The sequence below is a fragment of the Taudactylus pleione genome, unplaced genomic scaffold, assembly GCF_031769625.1.
Source record: "Taudactylus pleione unplaced genomic scaffold, aTauple2 ptg000138l, whole genome shotgun sequence".
Lineage (NCBI taxonomy): Eukaryota > Metazoa > Chordata > Amphibia > Anura > Myobatrachidae > Taudactylus > Taudactylus pleione.
Window position 1 is genome coordinate 5,564,129 of NW_028284540.1, and position 18,199 is coordinate 5,582,327.

The following is an 18,199-nucleotide window of genomic DNA, read 5'->3' on the forward strand; positions in this document are numbered from 1 at the left end:
TTATGTACAATATAAATTACTGTGTGTGGCATATTGGGGTAAGGGGCATTGCTGTACATGGCATAAGGGGGGGGAATCGCCAAATTACTGCCTTACCCTTGATTACAAAACTCCTAGTTTCGACCCTGGATATACACATATGTATACATAGCACAAACAAATGAGAAGAAGAAAGATTTATTTTACAGAAAAAAAATGTAAAGACTAAAAAAGGCTTTATTTAAAATAATTGTGCTTACCTGCCGTCCTTAGGTGTGACGTTGATCATGATTGTGTATCCATTCATCTGCACTTCTGAATGGCAGCAACTTGCAATGGGGAGAAGGCGCAGTTGTGTAGGGGAACAGAGGCACATATGGAGAAGTGGGCAAAGGCACAAGTGACAGTGGGGCAGAGTATGTTGCAGAGGGACACCTGGGTAGGGTGAGAGACAACAGTGTAAGGTGGTAGAGGGACAGGTGGGGAGAAGGCGCAGATGTGTAGGGGGACAGAGGCACATATGGAGAAGTGGGCAAAGGCACAAGTGATAGTGGGGCAGAGTAAGTTGCACCTGGGTAGGGTGAGAGACAACAGTGTAAGGTAGAAGAGGGACAGGTGGGGAGAGTGACAGAGGGACAACAGTGGTAGGTGACATCTGGACAGGTGGGGAGAGTAACAGAGGGACAGGTGGGGAAGGTGGCAGAGGGGCAGGTGGGGAAAGTGGCAGAGGGACAGTAGAGAAAGGTGCAGAATGGACAGCTGTGGAAGATGGCAGAGGGACAGCCAGGAAAGGGGGTAGAAGGACAGTCAGGAAAGGGGGCAGAGGGAAAGCTGGGAAAGGGGGTAGAGGGACAGCTGAAGAAGGTGGCAGAGGGACTGCCGGAGAAGGAGGCAAAGGGACAGCCAGGGAGAGGGGCAAAGGGACAGCCGGGTTAGATGGGTAGAGGGACAGTTGGTAAAGGGGCAGAAGTACTGCTGGTAAAGGGGGCATAGAGTCACACTGTCCTTAGGGGTTTACAGTGCATGCACATTCAAGGTCTAGCCAATGGGAGTGATGAGAAAATTAGAGATAGGCAGGGAGGAAGGGAATACAGCTGGTCTTGAGTCCCCTCAGAGAGATGAGATCCAAGCCCCCCAACTACAATCCCCTGTTCAGTTGCTGATAATAAGGAAGCCTACTGCTGCTGGAGTGTAGGGGTCAGGTGAGTGTGGGTAAGAGACTTGTCTTGCAGAGGGATTAGTGAGGTGTAGGTATGAAGTATAGTACCTGGATAGAGAGGTCCCCAGCCTCCAGTATAACATCCATGAGTCAGCCCAGCATTCTGCTGGATCTGCTGCTAAAGTAGATGAGTGCAATGGGAGGGCTACTGCTGCCGTCGATGAGGACACGGGGGCCCGCTGCTGCCAGAGGTAAGACTGCTAGGGGGATGCTGGTGCTGAGGATGGGGAATGGGTCCACTGCTGCCGGTGCTGTGGACACGGGGGCCTGCTGCTGCCAGCGGTGAGGATGGGGTGCCTGGCACTGAGGATGGGGCTCTCTGCTGCCAGCACTGAGGACACAGGGGGGCCCGCTGCTACTAGCGCTGAGGCCCGAACCTGAGGATGGGGGGCCCCGATGTTGCCGATGGAGGTGCTCGATGCTGCCGGGGCTGGGGCAGGAGGGACCCAGCACTGAGGACGGGGGCCTAATGCTGCCGGCACTGAGCTGGGAGGGGCCCGATGCAGCTGGCATTGAGGACAGGAGCGCCAACTGAAGCCTGCGCTGAGGACTGTGGCTTCCCTGTGAGTCTGTGCCCCATAAAGCATTGTGCCTGTAATCCCTGATGGTGGCCCTGCTCAGAGAATTAGTCTGACCCTGCATGGCCCTGCCTCTCAGTTAAAGTGGGCAGAGTTACAAAGCAGGAGGGCCCACCGGGGATTTATACGACTCCCCGGCGGCCTGGTTATGGCCCTATCTGGAACAAACAATGTTGCACTGCAATTGTTACAAATACATTTACATTTTTTGCTTGCAGGGTAAATACAGGCTGCTTTTACCTGTAAACCACACATGCTGGATAGCTTTATTTTTATACTAAAACTTAGATTCGAGTTTGGATACGCCCCTCCCAAATCCAAATCTCTCTACACATTTTAAATCTACCCCACCTGAGGGATACTTGCCTATCCTCCCGGAATAGCCTGGAGGCTCCCGAAAATCAGACGGTACTCCTGACCACCCAGAAAGGTGGACAAGCCTCTCAGGTGCTGGAGCAACCCACTCATGGCTGCCCACTTTCCCAATGAAGTGGGTGGCACAAGCAGCCAATGACGCGATTTGTATTGAATTACGTCTTCCCCCACTCCGCATTGTTAGTAATCTCTGCATTGCATAGCATGGGGTGGGGCTACAATGACACAATTGCATCATCACACTCACAGACCCACCTACCTCCGTCGAGACACCCTTCCCCGCAGTGTCGATCTGGCTTCTCCCGAGGTGCATCAGTATTTGCTCAAGGTAAAAACTGACTTGCTCTTATTTGCTTTGCTCTCCTTGCCCATCAAGAGCTCTGATGACCTTGGGTACTGGGGAGGAAGTGGTCAAATTGGGGAGGAGTGGCCATGCCGCCTCCACAAAAAAACTAAAGAGGCTACTATGTAAGGTGCCACATACTCAGCACAGGGGGACAATCAATGTGATTGCCCTCACCTGAAAACTTTTCCTCTTCCCACTATAGCAGCAGTCTCTGCTCTTACAGCCATGGGAAAGCGGTAACGTGCATGATAGGGGGTGGTTGCTGACGCAGGCCCCCGTTGGGCCCCTTAAAACTTGCCTGGGCTTCGGTAAGTAGTATCCACCCTCCCCCTCAGGCTCCTATTGCTCTCAACTCAAAATCAGCCCCATGATGAGAGATGAAACATGGTGCATGGAATAGAAGTAAAAGATCACATAAAGTAAAAGACCTGATTCTGAGTCACACATAATGTAGTCACAGTTAGAGATCCCATATGAACATCCACCTGCATCAATGGTCCAACTGAATGGGACAGATCTCTGCATAGGTTCTTCTCACCATAGCCCACAACTCTGTCTACACATTCAAGTACTCGGGATACTTCTTCGACATGTGAACACCCTGTTGCTGCCCCTCTGGCATCCAGTAACAATCATTCAGCCCTACATGAGAAGCAGCTGAAGTATAGTTAACGCAGAATTATTTTTAAGTGCTTTAAGCTTGATGTGTCTAGTGGGATGCATAAGGAATTTGCTAGGAATCACGAGTCCACATTTGGACATGTGTGCCCCTCAGAATCAAGTTTGCAAACCCTGCAGTTTATTAGATGCAAACCCAGGCCTACAGTCAATTGCAAAACACAGAACTGCAAGGTCTCAAACTGCATTTACGATATGGAAACATTGCTGCCATACAAACCCTACCATAATGTGACCAGGGACATGCAGTCAGGGTAGGCAGGGGAGGCAGAGCCTCCCCTGTCATACTACCTTCCCTATTATACTCCCTGCCATGCTCCAGAGTTTTGATATAAAAACTGTGTTTTTATACATGTGTACCTCTCCAGCCATTGACCTCACTGCACGCCACTGCATGTGATGGTATACTAAATAGCATGGCACACCATAAACCGACATAGCTCTAACCACATGCTGTTTCTGCAATCTCACCTGTCACTTAGGACAAAAATTCACCCTACTTACAATCTATAATAACTCAGCCTACACAGCATCAGGCCTAGATCACTAGGAGTGAAAAGTTATGTGTGAGAAAAAAATATGGAGCCCCCTCACCTAGAGAGTAGAAGCCCAATGCTAACTAGCATTGGGCCCTGTCTGGTACTCTGCCCATTGTGTGGAATTGTAATATATATTGTTTATAGGGCTACCTCTTGTGGCACTATAAGTACAAGCAGACGCCAACAGTTCATGACTGCTACTGCAGGCTAATGCTTGTAGAACTACAACACATGTACTGTATATGGCCTTAAGTGCATTCTATCACTTGCAGTGTCACAAGTGTGCCTTATGAGTGTTTCTCCCATAATATTAAAATTAATATCACTCCAAGCAACAAAATCAAGATTGCTCCTATAAGTGCAGCATTGCTTGTCTTTTCCCCACTTGCAGACCCCCTGCAATTGCTTTCCCTTCCCACTTGTGGGCCACCATAACCAACACAGTTACAGCCACCTACAAACACCCTGGCTCCCCACTTACAAACTCCCCACAATGCCCCCCTACCCCTAATGAGAAGGAGGGTATAGAAATGAAAGAGATGGGAGAGGGGCATACAAGAGATGGAGGAGGGAGCAGAGATGAATATTAGAGATGGAGAGGGGGACAGAGATTAAAAACAATGAAGTAGGGAGGGTATAATTAATGAATGATGGGGAGGGCAGAGGAGTATAGAGGTTAAAGAGAGAGAAGGGTGGGAAACAGAAATGAAAGAGAGAGAGATAGAGGTTGACAGAGATGAAAAAGAGGGGTCAGAGATGAAAGAGAAAGACAGACTGAGAGAGGGTGAAAAAGGAGGGACAGAGATAAGAGAGGCAGGTGGGTATGGGGTGTGGTAAGCACAGAGATGGCACTCCCTCGCCCTTCCCCTCAAGCAGAACACTCTCTATGGCCTCACTATCAAATCCAACAGGGGGGGAGATCAGAGAGAGATGGAAATGAAGGAGAAGATCAGAAGGAAATGGGGGAAGGGGACAAAGATGGGAGACGGTAACAGAGAGATCTGAAATTAGGACAGAGATTAAAGAAAATTGGTGGGCATAAGACTGGAGAGACATAGGGGGGTCATGAGGCTGGAGACAAATGGTTGACATAAGGCTGGAGAGACACAGGGCGGGCATAATTCTGGAGAGACACAGGGGAGATGAGGCTTTAGAGAACCATGGGGGAATTATTTTCAGGAGATATGGGGGGCATGAGGCTGGAGACACGCAGTGGTGCTTTAGGATGTAGAAAACATTAAGGGATTGGGCTACATGGTGGTTACACTAGCTATTGACCCGGTATATAATAGGCAACAAATACTAGTAATGCGACACTACTACTAATACCCTTATCAATTCTTTTATCTTTCTTTTATGTTCGGTGTATGTTCCATTACAAGAGCACAACTTTAGTAACAACATAAATATAACGTATGCACAGTTGAAATTAGACACCTGGCCTAATCCAGGTACCCTGAAGCAAGGACAATGCAATTCATTGGTAGTGTGTTATGCAGTATGTGAACAGGATTGCACCATGAGAATACTTTTTCACTATTCTTTTAACATAAACATGGAACTTAGTGGCAGTTGGTGAAACTCTAAGCCACAAAGATGCAATATTGCTCAGAGCAATGCAAACATTAACTTCCTCCTGATTTTCTTCAAACATTCACTTGTAATATTTCTGCTCTCCAATCATCACAAGCTGTTAAAGCTAATCTGTACTAGGGGTGTGCACCGGCCACTTTTCGTGTTTTGTGTTTTGGATCTGGATCTTTCTTCGTGTTTTGGATCTGGGTTGGTTTTGCCAAAACCACCCTTCCGTGTTATGGGTTCTGGGTTTTGTGTTTTGGATCTGTATTTAAAAAAAAAAAAAGAATAAAAACAGCTAAAATCACAGAATGTGTTGGTTTTTCTGCTCCTATGCTATTATTAACCTCAATAACCTTAATTTCCACTCATTTCCAGTCTATTCTGAACACCTCACACCTCACAATAGTGTTTTTATGTCCAAAAGGCTATGCTAAGCGACACGACTGGGCGGCACAAACACGTGGCCCATCTAGGAGTGGCACTGCAGTGGCAGACAGGATGGCAGTTTGAAAAACTAGGCCCCAAACAGTACAGAATGCAAAGAACAAAAAGAGGTGCAAGATGGAATTGTCCTTGGGCCCTCCCACCCACCCTTATGTTGTATAAACAGGACATGCACACTTTAACAAACCAATCATTTCAGCGCCAGGGTCTGCCACACGACTGTGGCTGAAATGATTGGTTCGTTTGGGCCCCCACAAAACAAGCTGGCAATTAATCTGTCCCTGCACAAACTGGCTCTACGGAGGCAAGATGTCGTCCTCATCCTCCTCATCCACCGATTCCTCACCCTCTTCAGTGTTGTGTACATCCTCATCCTCACAGACTATTAACTCATCCCAGCTGGAATCCACCACAGGTTCCTCTGTACGTTCTGGAGGCTGGTCCCCCTGGAGGAGTTGGTAATTAATTTTTATGAACATCATCTCCACATTTTGTGGAAGCAGCCTCCTACGCCTTTCGTTGACAAGGTTCCCGGCTGCACTAAACACTCTTTCGGAGTACACACTGGGGGGGGGGCAACTCAGGTAAAATAGAGCCAGTTTGTACAGGGGCCTCCAAATTGCCTCTTTTTCCTGCCAGTACAGGTATGGACTGTCTGACATGCCTACTTGGTTGCTGTCACCGATGTAATCCCCCACCATTCTGTCAATGGTGACAGTATCATATGCAGTGACAGTAGACATGTCAGAAATTGATGCCAGGTCCTTCAGTCCGGACCAGATGTCCAAACTTGATCCTGCCTGCCCTGCATCACCACCAGCGGGTTGCTTAGGATACCTACGTTTTTTCCTGGCAGCCCCAGTTGCGGGAGAAAATGAAGAAAGAGCTGTTGACGTGTCACGTTCCGCTTCAGCAGACAGTGTTTTCACCAGCAGGTCTTTGCAGCTCTGCAGGCTTGTGTCGGCCAGAAAGAGAGACACCACGTAGGCTTTAAACCTAGGATCGAGCACGGTGGCCAAAATGTAGAGGTCTCATTTCAACAGATTGACCACCCTGGAATCCTGGCAAAGCGAATGAAGGGCTTCATCCACAAGTCCCACATGCCAAGCAGAATCGTTCCGTCTTAGCTCCTCCTTCACTTTCTCCAGCTGCTTCTGCAAAAGCCTGATGAGGGGAATGACCTGACTCAAGCTGGCAGTGTCTGAACTCACTTCACGTGTGGCAAGTTCGAAGGGTTGGAGAACCTTGCACAACACGGAAATCATTCTCCACTGCGCTTGAGTCAGGTGCATACCCCCTCCTTTGCCTATGTCATAGGTGGATGTATAGGCTTGAATGGCCTTTTGCTGCTCCTCCATCCTCTGAAGCATATAGAGGGTTGACTTCCACCGCGTCACAACCTCTTGCTTCAGGTGAAGGCAGGGCAGGTTCAAGAGTGTTTGCTGGTGCTCTAGTCTTCGGCACGCAATCGCTGAATGGTGAAAGTGGCCAGAAATTTTTCGGGCCACCCAAAGCATCTCCTGCACGCCCCTGTCGCTTTTCAGAAACTTCTGCACCTCCAAGTTTATTGTGTGAGCAAAACATGGGACATGCTAGAATTTGCCCAGATGTAATGCCCGCACAATATTGGTGGCATTGTCAGAAATCACAAATCCCCAGGAGAGTCTAAGTGGGGTAAGCCATTGGGTGATAATTTCCCTCAGTTTCTCTAAGAGATTGTCGACGGTGTATCTCTTACTGAACCCGGTGATACACAGCTTAGCCTGCCTTGGAATGAGCTGGTGTTTCTGAGATGCTGCTACTGGTGATGCATAAGGCAATACATCTACCCAGTGGGCTGTCAAAGTCATATAGTCCTTAGTCTGCCCTGTTCCACTTGTCCTCATGCAGGGCCAGCTCCAGGGGTCTGAGAACCCTGTGCCGGCCTGTTAGTATGTGCGGCTTTGCGCTGAAATTGGGGGTGTGGACTCATTACCATAGACCATGTCCTCTAAGTGATGTTATTAGGAGGTGTGCCCGCATGGCACGCCTCCAAATAATGTCAGGCTGGGGGTAAAGCCCAGCCCTCCATCACTGGCTGAGTTTTCCCCAGAGTCTAAGTGGGGTAAGCCACTGGGCGATGATTTCCCTCAGTTTCTCTAAGAGGTTGTCGGCGGTGTGCCTCTTACTGAAACCGATGATACACACCGTAGCCTGCCTTGGAACGAGCTGGCATTTCTGAGATGCTGCTACTGGTGACGATGCTGTTGTTGCTGCGTAAGGTGATACATCTACCCAGTGGGCTGTCACAGTCAAATAGTCCTTAGTCTGCCCTGTTCCACTTGTCCACATGTCCATGGTTAAGTGGACATTGGGTACAACTGCATTTTTCAGGACACTGAGGACACTTTTTCTGATGTTTCTGTACAGTCTCGGTATCGCCTGCCTAGTGAAGTGGAATCTAGACGGGATTTGGAACCGGGGACACACTACCTCCATCAATTGTCTAAATCCCACTGCACTAATGGCGGATACCGGAAGCACGTCTAACACCAACATAGCAGTCAAGGCCTCAGTTATATGTTTTGCTTCAGGATGACTGCTGTCGTACTTCATCCTCCTCGCTAAGGACTGTTGGAGGGTCAATTGTTAAGTAAAAGTAGTGGTGTTCCTACTTCCTCTCTGGGATGATGAACGACTCCCAGCAGCAGCAATAGCAGCAGCGGCAGCAGTAGGCGTAGCAATGCAGGATCCTCCGGAGGAATCCCGGATAGGAGAGTCAGTCATGCCAGAGACATGGCCTGCAGGACTACTTCCGATCCTGACTAAGGAGGAAATTGACGAGGAGGGAGTTGACAGTGTGGTTTGCAGGCGCTTGGATACAACAGGACAATGGGATTTAGGTGTCCCTGGACTGCTTATGGTCTTAGCCAAAGTTTCTGAACTTGACAGTAACTTTTTATGAATGCACTGCAGGTGCCGTATAAGGGAGGATGTTCCTAGGTGGTTAACGTCCCTACCCCTACTTATTTCACCTTTACATATGGTACATATGGCAAGACAGTTGTTGTCTGGATTTGGATAGAAATATTGCCAGACCAAAGAGGAGGAATGTTTGGTCTTCTACCCAGGCATGACCATGATGGGCTTTTTCATCCCACAGACAACAACTGTCTCCCCCGGAGCCTGATTTAAACAAACCACATCACCATCAGAAACCTCCTCGCCAACTTCCTCCTCAGTGCCAGCTACACCAGTATCCTCATCCTGTTGTACTTCAACTGTGACATCTTCAATTTGCATATCAGCAAGTGGACTGTGGGTGCTACTTTCAGCACTTGCAGGGGGTGTGCAAATGGTGGAAAGAGCCACCTCTTCCTGTCCAGTGCTGGGAAGGTCAGGCATCGCAACCGCCACCACACTTGGACTCTCCTTGGGGATTTGTGATATCTTCTTAGAACGCACAGTTCTTCGCTGTGCTTTTGCCAGCTTAACTCGTTTGATTTTTTTTAGCGGGAGGAGGGCTTCCATCGTCATGTGAAGCTGAACCACTAGTCATGAACATAGGGAAAGACCTTAGCCGTTCCTTGCCACTCCGTGTCATAAATGGCATATTGGCAAGTTTACATTTCTCTTCAGATGATTTAAATGTTTTTTTTAAGGTCATTTTCCTGAACTTTGTCATTTGGGATTGTATGTGCCCTCTACTATGACATTGGGCATCGGCCTTGGCAGACAATGTTGATGGCATGTTATCATCTATGTCATGACTAGTGGCAGAAGCTTCAGCACTAGGAGGAAGTGGTTCTTGATCTCTCCCTATTTTATTTTTTCGGAGAAAGTTTGGTCCTCCATTTATGTTATATTGATTTGATATATACGTGCGGCTAAGGCGCACACAAACACAGAAAATATTTTTTGTATTTTTGCTGGAGAGTAGTGCACTTTGTGGGTTACACCACCCTTTAAGAAATGAGCCAGCCAACTCATTACTTATGGGACACAGGCGCACGCTTGGCGCTGCTCCTTTGTTGATGCACGTGCAGCCACAGTGCACACAATTCACAAACACAGAAAATATTTTTTAATTTTGTTTGGAGTGTACTTTGGGGGTTACAGCACCCTTTAATGGTCAAGCCAGCCGGCCCTTTACTTAAGACACAGGCGAATGCTTGGCGCTGCTCCTTTGTTGATGCATGTGCAGCAACAGTTCACACAATTCACAAACACAGAAAATATTTTTTAATTTTGTTTGGAGTGTACTTTGGGGGTTACAGCACCCTTTAACGGTCAAACCAGCTGGCCCTTTACTTATGACACAGGCGCACGCTTGGCGCTGCTCCTTTGTTGATGCACGTGCAGCCACAGTGCACACAATTCACAAACACAGAAAATATTTTTTTATTTTGTTTGGAGTGCACTTTGGGGGTTACAGCACCCATTAACAGTCAAGCCAGCCGGCCCTTTACTTATGACACAGGCGCACGCTTGGCACTACTTTGTTGATGTATGTGCGGCTACAGTGCACACAATTCACAAACACAGATAATATATATTTTTTTGTTTGGAGTGTACTTTGGGGGTTACAGCACCCTTTAACGGACAAGCCAGCTGGCCCTTTACTAATGGGACACAGGCGCACGCTTGGCGCTACTTTGTTGATGCATGTGCGGCTACAGTGCATACAATTCACAAACAGAAAATATTTTTTTTTTGTTTGGAGTGTACTTTGGGGGTTACAGCACCCTTTAATGGACAAGACAGTCGGCCCTTTACTTATGACACAGGCGCACGCTTGGCACTACTTTGTTGATGCACGTGCGGCTACAGTGCACACAATTCACAAACACAGAAAATATATATTTTTTTTGTTTGGAGTGTACTTTGGGGGTTACAGCACCCTTTAATGGACAAGCCAGTCTGCCCTTTACTTATGACACAGGCGCATGCTTGGCACTACTTTTTTGATGCACATGCGGCTACTGTGCACACAATTCACAAACACAGAAAAAATATTTTTTTTTTGGACTTGGGGGGAGCACCCCTGATGGACAGAGCACCCCCTGGACAACACTACAGCACCCCTTTAGGACTGGGACACTGCACAGGACTTTGGAGTGGACACAGCCCCTATGGACAACTGCCTGCACAACACAGTCCATCCAGCCCCTATGGACTTTGGAGGAGTGGACACAGCCCCTATAGACAACAGCATCACAGCGTAGCACAGCACAGCACAGCACAACACAACACTACACTGTACTATACTACACTACACAGCCCAGCCAGCCCTAACTCCCACCCTCCCTCTTCACTGTCCACAGCCGAGTGAGAAAATGGCGCCGACGCGGGTACCTTATATAGACCTGGAAGGCGGGATGATGACGTTTTGCCTCGATTTCAGATCCGAGTCAGGCGGGAAAAGTCGAGCCTGTCTCGGATCGGGGGGGCTCGGGTTTCAGAAATCCGAACCCGCTCACCCCTAATCTGTACTAAATAGACATCTGTTCCCCATGGCTCCATGCAAGACATGCAATTCTGTGGGCATATTATCTGGGCATGTAAATAAACCTACTATGTTGTACACAGCAGTTTCAGAACTATGCAGACATAATGACTATTATTTAGTCCTGTTATTTTCTACACTCTATTGAAAGATTAAGATTTATCCAAATTCCCCAAAAACTGTAGGACCTTGTCACTGTAACCAAGTTTATTGACTGTGATTAACGGCATATATATAGTGCAAATAATTATAAGTTATTTAAAATAAAAAAAAAATTGAATTATTTCCGATGATGTACTTCCAAACCTCTCATCCTCAAATTAATGTCATACTCTAGTAAAAATATATTAAAAATAGGTATTATATGTTTAATTATCTCTTTAACAACGTTAATATGTATTTCTATATAGTTGCAATTAGTTTCCTTTAAAGTTTAAAAAGCAGAAATTAATATTATAAGAATAGCAATTTAATTACCTTAGAAATTGGAGTGCCTCCTGATTTAAAATATTTAACAGGAATGGCAAGGAGACACTGATTTACAAAGTGTTATTCTGATTCGCATACTGTAATTAGTTGGTGATGAGCACAGTTGACACAGTCTACAGTACACTTCCAAATACACTATGTAGACAAAAGTGATTGGACACTTAAATACAACACATATAAGGGGTGATACAAATGTTTTAAACCAAAGTAATGCTTAAGGTGTGTATCCACTAAGCGATAGAGGAACGACAGTATGATTACAGCTTTGTAATCGTACAGTCGTACCTCATCCCCTGTAGTGCCTACACTGAAGGATATGTCATTCAGTGTAGGCACCCTTTCTCATACCCAAACATGCCCAATCTGTCGTAATCGGCAGATTGACCAGCATGTTCAGAAGATGAATAATGTCGGAAACAACCAGCAGGAACCCGCATCGCTGGTCGTTTCCAACATTATGCTGCACAATTTATGCACGATTAATGAGCGATTAAACGATAACGATGTCGTTATTGATCAATCACTCATTTATATTGGCAAGTGGATACGCGACATTAGTTTATTGGTTTAAAGTTGTAATGTTTCCAAATGCCTCCAGAATATTCTTAGAATCACTGGAATAAGATGAAATGTAAAGGCATATCCAGGATATTTTTTAGTGGTTTTGAATAGACACAAAAGCTAAAGAACTTCATAGGAACATTATTTTCTATTTGTATCATTTGCAAGTTAACACTGCTGGATTTAAAATTTTGTTATGATAATTGATACTTCATGATGCAGAACTGAATCAAGGCAGAAGTTCCAAGGGAAGATACATGATATTGATAGGGAACAACAATTAAAGGCAAATTCCACTACAGAACTATGTGAAATTATGTGGTTGAATGCAGAATGGAAAACTTTCCCCGTGTCTCTAATAGTTTCAGGAATGTTTACATTATGTACAGTATAGCTTTTTTTTATTATTATTATTATCAGATTTGACTCCCACACTCCATGCTCATCCTTCTTCTAATGTCTTGTTTGTTGGTGTCTTTGTCTGTCTCTACATATTGAGGGAAGGGGAGGGGGAGCACACAGTAGACTTTATGCTTGTGTGAAATATATTAACTATTTCTCAAATGTCCTATTTTATCATTACTGTGCCAGATCCAGTTACATTCCATATGCAGTTGGCTGTTTGTTGGATACAGGTAAATCCTTTCAGCAATTGGCCCATGTGCCTGTATCTGGTATGTTACCACATGGTGTGGTACATCACCAGGCCCATAGGAAAATAGTTAGGGCCCTTTGGTCCCAATTCTGCTCTTTTGGAGCATGCAAGGTAGCCTGCACATGTACAGTTTTGGCTATACTGCACATGCTCTGAAATTATAGTAAGAACAGACAATGGAGGAATTGCATGCACCCACTGTTAATACTGATTTAGGATGTGCAGAGCAACGGGCCAATTCTCACCTCACCTTCCTGGATGCTGCCACCCTGCAATTATAAGGGCAGCATAAGTTAGCAAAGGAGAAGTTAGTAACCCAGAAATCTCACAAAGGTATTTGCCTATAAATAGAGTTCACAATACAAATGTTACAGAATGATTATTCTGCACAAAGATACGGTGACGTAGCCTTGTGTATAAGATATTATCACTTAGTGATTCTCTGTCAAGGTCTCTTACTCTTCCCAGTTACAGATTGTAACATTAATGACCTTTCCAGGTTAATGTGCTGTACTTGACATAGGAAAAATGGAAATATGAATAGGTCATTGTAACTAAACAATGCGATACTTAGAAAGACATTGACACAAATGTAGATTATTGATCTATCTTAGTTCTATAACTTTCCATGCTGTACATTTCTATGAGTGACTGGTTAGTAACAAACAAGAAATTCTACTTAGCTGACAATGAACCTGCATCATTTCAGAGTAACACATTGAAAAGAAGAGATGGGAAAGAGCTAAAAGTGATCATGCTGAACACTATAATGAGAGTTATATTGTACAGTATGTAGCAGAACATATGGTGTGTTAGGAAAAAAACACAGCTGTGAGCATCAGATTCCCTCTAGTTATTGCAGTATTTTTAAAGTACAGCTAAAAAGATGAAATGCGGCTATTTTTGGAAATGTACACATTTTTATGGGTCTCAGAAAAACAATTGTGAAAGGTTGCTCCTTCTGATCAGTTGTACGGCTAAACATGGGCAGAACATGGTGCATCTTAGGGCCTGATTCAGCAGTGCTGAATGCAGATTCCTGATTATCGGGAATCTGCGCATGCACAGAACCCATTCTGTGATTGTGCAGAATGGGTCCTGCTAAGACGCACGCAAGCCCTTGAATGTCTCTACTTAATTGACAAGCAGAGGCATTTAAGGGGCAGTGCGGGGGTGGCCGGTGCTCCCGGAAACGGGGCGTGTCCTACCCGTTTTGCGGTAGTGGCCAGCCCAGGGACTGCGTTGACATACAGTCTGCTGGGCTTGCAAGCTGGCCAGCCTGAGTAAGCTGAGGTTTACTCAGCTGGTCGGCCGCCCGGCGCCATCAACCATCGCCACCATTGACCAACGATTGTCGCAATGGTGATCCCAGCCTGCTACCTTTGTCGCAGTGCTGGGATCGCAAATGTCATACACCGCCTGCTGCATTTGTATTATTGCAAGCATGACAATTGCAAAGCTACCTGTGTGCATACATCATATCTATAGCCTGCGTGCATACCTCATATCTATAGCCTGCGTGCAGCTTTGCAATTGCGCTCCTTGCTGAAATAGGCCCTTAGTAAATGAGCTGAATGCATTCAGCACTTCAAGTGTACATTTGCACCAGGTTTATACCAGGTACTAACAGTAGTATATGCATTAGAAGGTATGGCTTAACAGTGCTAATAGTAAATTATAAAGTTAAAATACACAGTTCATACACAATATAGTACATTAATGAAATGTCATATACATAGTACAGTCTGTCTGTATCTAGTCAGGGCTAGTAGAAAAAACATTTATTATGCAAAATACATTTAAATACAGATGCAAACCCAACATTATAATGCACAAGCATCCATTGACTTCCCTTTAAAACACAAATGGGAATCTTCCAAAGACCAATTGCATGTATCAAATAATGAATAGAGGGCATCAATCATGCTAATCAGGGCTGTAAAGGGCTTAACAGCACTCTGTGCCAACCCTGTCCCCTTTGCATGTGAAGTGAAAAAGTCATGTATAGGAGGTGGGGCTGCTTACACCAGGCAGTACAGCAGTCTTGAAGATGCTCCGGGGAGATGTACACATGGCAAGTTGCCTGCTGGTAGCATCCAAAGGATGCAACGGGCAGTACTACCACAGTGATTCTTGCTGTAGGGTACCATTCCAGACACCCTGCTAGCTAGTTGCAAGGGCCATAGGGCAGTGATGCTGCCACCCCTTAGAGCCCTGTGCTCTGTGTGGTGGCACAGGTCGCACACGTCTAATTATGGCCCTGATGCTAATAATATTAATAGTATCAGTGGTAGAGATACAGATTCAATCAACCAATAAGAAGCAGATGTTGATTGTCATTATCATCAGTGCTTATTTTGCACCAGGAATTGAGCACCTGCAAATGATTTATCTCCTGACAGGCTAATATGCATTTGTTGTATAGTAGTCTGTATGAGACACATGTGCATGAACGTGCTTTTATGGTACTCTGGCCAATGCTTGCATGACCCCTCCATCCTCTGCTGCTGTAAGCATAAGAATGCTTAAGTGTAAAATACACCCGAATCCACATATGAATAGATGCGTAAAAGTATGTCTGCATGCACAGTACAAAAAACATCACTTTGCACTAAATAACATGCTTGTGACCTACAGTGTATGATTTGCATGACAGTGACAAGGAAGTAACTAAGCTTTTATGACCTGGTCAGAGATATTTTGTTTTGAAGGACGTTTCTGATACTTCAGTGCTGTTGCAATGGTGCTGCTGCAGAGCAGTCCAACCCTGCTAGTGGGGAGCCCAATACCTCCAAATGCTGCTTCATATTGCTGGAAATCTGCGGGAATGGTAAGCTCACCGGGATCAGCTGGGTGTATATCACAGCCGCCACCAGGAGAGAGCATTCAGCTGCATCCTTACCACAGTGGACAGAGGGCCTGATTCAGTATGGATCATAATTGTGATCACAGCTGAGTAATCACATGCAATGCAGCTGTGAAATATGCTAATATCTGCCACAGCTCACCCAGCATAGAGACGCCCACTACTGCCTTCTCACATCCATAATACCTCACAGTCCTGAGTATACATAAGTACCATTGAAACACATCGGCCCTTAATGCCAATTACAGCAGGTCTGACCCGTCGCAAAAATTGCAAGTCTCATCACACTCAGTGAGTACTCAAACTGCGTAGGCAGTCAGAGTGGCTAATTTATGCACGCCCATGCAACAGCGTTCAAATGGACAGGCACACCTGCGTTTCTGCAACCAATCCCCTGTCACCACCCCCAAATGCTCATGGGCTGTCACTGGTCGATCTGTGTACGTGGTTACAATTGCGGACCATGCTGAATCTGGCCCAGAGTTCTGTGTGAGGATGAAAAATATCAAGTGGGAGCCATTAGGGAACTCCAGGAAGGTGCTGATGCTTCCACTAAACATCAGTTGGGCCTTATGAAACTGTTTGTTAGAGCTCTAGATAAGGATTTGGTAGCCTTAAAGTACCTTCAAGTACCTTCAAGACTTCTTCTCTGAGCTGTTTTTGGCAAAGGTCAATGTCTGTGTTTTTATGGAACCACAGATTTAGAAGATCCTGCAGTGCAAAAAATTCCCAAAGATGTTTGCTCAGAAGGAGGAAGCTGCTTGGACCAGCTTCCTGGGCAATCAGGGCTTCCTGGGCAATCACAAATCAAAAAACTATGTGGAGTTGGTAGAGACTTTGGTGAAGAACTTTGGCACAATGGATGCAGAATGTCCCTCAAATTCCATATTCTTGCTCATTTTGAGAAATTTAAGGAGAACATGGGAGCAAGGCGAGCGCTTCTAGTTTGAACACTGCTACCAAGGACAGTATAACGAGAACATGATGGGAGACTACATCTGGGGGCTGATTTGTGAAAGTGATGTTCTGTATAATTGTAAAGCTCGATAAGCTACTCACTTCTAATTCTTTTGTAGTCATATTTGTACAACTTTATGTGTTAACTTTCATACATACGTTGATTTTTTTCCTAACATTGTGTAAAAGAAAATGCAAATTCACTCTTTTTTCATCTGAAATAGGTACATTTCAAAGTATAAACTATCCTGGTCACAAATGCAAAGTTTGAGGGGAATAAATACAGTTTTGTGTACTTTTGAGACATAAACAATTAAGAAACAGCACTTACTACCCAAGGACAAAAAATTTGTTATATAGTGTAATCATCACAGCAAAGCACGGTGACTGTCTTGTGAATGTACAGAGAGTACAGTATGTCTCAGTTTATTAGGTACTATTACTGTAAGTCAAGGCAAATACCTTCAGAGAGAGGACTTTATGACAGCCCTTGAAATAGAACAACAGAGTTCAACAAGGGAGATGTGAAGGATAAATCTTTAGGAGACTCTAACACCAAAACTCAACACTAGGGGGTTCTAAATACATAGCTAAACATGAGATGATATGATTTCTTTGCACTTCAGCTTTCTTGTAAAAGAAATATGAAATATATGATGAGGATTTCATTTAAAATGGGTTTAACCTGTTCCCTTCTGTTTGCAGAAGATACACTGGAGGGTGAATTATTATTTTCATGGAGTTAAATGATTGATAAACCCACAAGCACTATTTAAAATTAGACTAGCATGCAACATTGTTGTGAGAATATACACAGAAAAAGCAATACATCTACAAAATATATTTATTTTACCTTCACACATCCGGAGACTATCGTTTCAAATATATCTATCCATGTGATGCATTAAAGGCCACTCTATCTAAAATATAAATTGATGTGTCCTCATACACCTTTGCTCTAGGTGGTCCAAATAGCCCCCTTGGTGCTCCAGGGTCCTTGCAACTTAGAAGCGGCAAGCAGCCTTTTTTCCCAAAATCTTATTTGCAGCACTAAATGACAAGCAGCATCAAAACTACATTGCTAGAGTACAATGAGCACTGGGGCTTCCTGTACTTGTATATCTGTGTGCCACTAAGTCACAAAATTCTGTAAAGAATGTTCTAACATGAGCAGCCGTGAATATTCCTCCCACAATGTTCCGTTATGCTGAATCAGTGACTTTGTACATAGGTTGTACCATTTACTTTGAGGCAAAAATGTAAATATCGCATCTCTGCCCACCGTAAGCAGGTTGTATGTGGCTACAATGTGACTAAGACGCAATATTTATGGTAAAAATACACTGCACTACCTATGTCAGAATGTCTCAGTTGTTGCAAGTTGCAAGTGCCTCGTGATTTATGGTGTAAAGGACACATATATAAAGGGTTAATGAATATGAATAGCATT